The sequence below is a fragment of the Palaemon carinicauda genome, chromosome 4 (assembly GCF_036898095.1).
Source record: "Palaemon carinicauda isolate YSFRI2023 chromosome 4, ASM3689809v2, whole genome shotgun sequence".
In the NCBI taxonomy this organism is placed as follows: Eukaryota; Metazoa; Arthropoda; class Malacostraca; order Decapoda; family Palaemonidae; genus Palaemon; species Palaemon carinicauda.
The window spans coordinates 64,037,439-64,041,189 of record NC_090728.1 but is presented as its reverse complement, the minus strand read 5'-3'; positions in this window follow the sequence as shown (position 1 = coordinate 64,041,189).

The following is a 3,751-nucleotide window of genomic DNA, read 5'->3' as shown; positions in this document are numbered from 1 at the left end:
GTACACTAGTTCAAAATAAAAGTTCAAGACACTGGCTACTGGAGAATGGTCTCTCTTATCGTATCTGCACGTAAGAGGCTTTTGATTCCTCTTTTGAAATACCCAATACCATGACCTTTACTATGTAAGTTTTCACATTTATTTTTACCTCCGCGAAGGAGGTTATTTTTTAGAGTCAGTTTATTTATTTATTTATTTATTCATTTATTTATTTATTTATTTATTTATCAGTGTCTCTGTGGACACAATTATGTCAAAACTACTCTACGGATTTTAACGAAATTCTCATCACAGATAGATCTTAGGCCATGGACGACCCCATTAAATTTTGGAGATGATCCGGATCCATCTCCGGATTCCAGATCCGAATTTATAATTTTTGCCCTTTTAAAGATAACGTCAAAACAAATTGACGGATTTTAACAAAATTCTCACCACAGATATCTCTTAGGTCATGGACAACTCCATTAGATTTTGGAGTTGATCTGGATCCAGATCCGGATTCTAGATCCGTATTTATAAATTTTGCCATTTTAAAGATAACGTCAAAACAAATTGACGGATTTTGACGAAATTTCCACCACAGATAGATCTTAGGTCATGGACGACCCCATTAAATTTCGGAGATGATCTGGATCCAGATCCGGATTCTAGATCCGGATTTATAATTTTTGCCATTTTAAAGATAACGTCAAAACAAATTGACGGATTTTAACAAAATTCTCACCCCAGATAGATCTTAGGTCATGGACGACCCCATTAAATTTTGGAGATGATCTGGATCCAGATCCGGATTCTAGATCCGGATTTATAATTTTTGCCATTTTGAAGATAACGTCAAAATAAATTGATGGATTTTGACGATATTTCCACCACAGATAGATTTTTGGTCATGGAAGACCCCATTAAATTTTGGAGATGATCTGGATCCAGATCCGGATTCTAGATCCGGATTTATTATTTTTGCCATTTTAAAGATAACGTCAAAACTACTTGACGGATTTTGACGAAATTCTCACCACAGATAGATCTTAGGTCATAGACGACTCCATTAACCTTTGGCGGACGTCAGATATCTCTAATTGTTCTTGTTATTATTGTTATTATCTAAGCCACAACCCTAATTGGTAAAGCAGGATGCTATAAGCCCAAGGGCTTCAACAGGGCTTTATACAACATTTTATCATTATATGTGGCGTTGAGGTACGAAAATAACGAATCTGAAGGAAATTTCATCATACAACTGTAACCTATTTTGAAAAAAATACTGAATTTACAAATAAACATTTTCAGATTTTTGCATAGTTACCCATGTGATAAATTTCGACGTTATCAGTCATGGACTGAGTTTAAAGGTTTAAAAGCCACTCATGAATGGCAGAGGCAAGGGCCAGTGACATTGCCCTATCGAGCAAGACAGTACCCTTTAGACTGACCATATTACATATGATCAGCACCCAAGCCCCTTCTCAACCCAAGCTAGGACCAAGGAGGGCCAGGCAATGGCTGCTGATGACTCAGCAGATGGACCTATAGGCTCCACCAAATATCCCCCCATAGCTCATAAGGATGGTTAGGTTACAGCGACCAAAGGAACTAACGAATTTGAGCGGGGATCAAACCCAAGTCTGGCAATCACCAGGAAAGGACGCTACTAGCAGGCCATCACAACTCATGATGACTAATGGTTTTAGGGCTTTGTCAAGATACCCATTGTAAAACTACCGATAAAAACTAAATTTTTATATGTAGTTTAAAATTATACATCAAAGGTATCCAACTAAGTTATATGAAAGTTCTTGTTTTAGTCACCTTGATAATAATGCTATTGTAACAAAGCCGAGCTGTAAACATCATCATCATCATTATCATTCTCATCATCATCATCTCCTACACCTATTGACGCAAAGGGCCTCAATTAGATTTCGCCAGTCGTCTCTACCTTGAGCTGTTAATTCAATACTTCTCCATTCCTCATCTCCTACTTCTGTTTCATAGTCCTCAGACATATAGGCCTGGGTCTTCTAACTCTTATAGTGCCTTGGATCCTAATTAAAAGTGTGGTGAACTAATCTCTCTTGGGGAGTGCAAAGAGCGTGCCCAAACCATCTCCATCTACCCCTCACCATAATCTCATCTACATATGGCACTTGACTAATCTCTCTTATAGTTTGATTTCTAACCCTGTCCTGCCCATTAACTCCCAATATTCTTCTGAGGACTTTGTTCTCAAATCAGCAAAATCTGTTGGATAATGTTTCATTTTCATACCACGACTCATGTCCATACAGTAACACCGATCACATTAAACTGATATATAGCCTGATTTTTATATGTAATTTCAGGCTATTTGATTTCCAAATTTTACTTAACCAAGCCATTGTCTGATTTGCTTTTCAATCTTTCATGAAACTCCAATTCTAAAAACCCTGTATTAGAGATCATAGTTCTTAAATATTTAAATGATCCCACCTTATTAATCCTTTCTCCTTCCAATGATATTTCAGCTTCCATTGCATACTCCGTTCTCATCATCTCTGTCTATCTATCTTGAGTCTTCTATATATATATATATATATATATATATATATATATATATATATATATATATATATATATATATATATATATATATATACATATATATATATACACATATATATATATATATGTATATATATATATATATATATATATATATATATATATATATATACATAATATATATATACACACACATATATATATATATATATATATATATATATATATATATATATACACCGTATATGTGTACGCTTGCATGTGTAAATAGAATATTAATGAAAAAGACTCTCTCTCTCTCTCTCTCTCTCTCTCTCTCTCTCTCTCTCTCTCTCTCTCTCTCTCTCTCTCTCTCTCTCTCAAACTGAAAGATAGTTTTTATAAAGACTTTCTTATTTTTTTTGTATCTAAGAATGGAACAAATATAACTCTCCCTGAATATATGAATCATATCGTTTCAATCAATTCCTGATATTACAATTCTACGAAGTATAAAAAAAAATTGAAGTATTATAATCTTAGAATTGGAAAATCATATATATTCTGGTGTGGATTTAATTTCCAATTGACAAATGAATTTGAGAATGAATAAAATTTCTTTAGTTTCATATGATTATTCATTGTAACAATTAATAAATATTAATTTATTCATTTATATAATTTGATTATTATATAAGTAGGTATTCAAGGCTCACTATTTATGTTTATAAAGGAATTATTTCATTGGAATATCCCTCTGAAATTTCAACTACGAAATAAGTGTATAATTATGAGTTATTGCCTGCATAGTTTGAATACTTACATTTATCATTCATTAATTCATCTGATTTTAAGTTTTTATATATAATCATTCAAAAAATATTCAAAATAAAAAGCTGAAAAGAAAAAATATAATATTTCATAATGGTATTTACCAAACAAGCCTTTAGCTCTTTTCGGTAATTTCACAAGAAAACAACCATATCTCAGTGTTCTTTCCAAACGGTGTGTTCCTATTGGCTCCGGCAGAACTGTTCCCGAATACTGTGTTCCTATTGGCTCCGGCAGTACCTTTTCCAGAATGGCGTGTTCCTATTGGCTCCGGCACCACTTAACCCCAAATGGTGTGTTCTTATTGGCTCCGGCAATCACAAGTTAACGCCCCAAATGTTCTTGAGAAACGGAATTTTCCATTGTTTTAATGCCCAAAAAGGCCTCACCGAGGCCA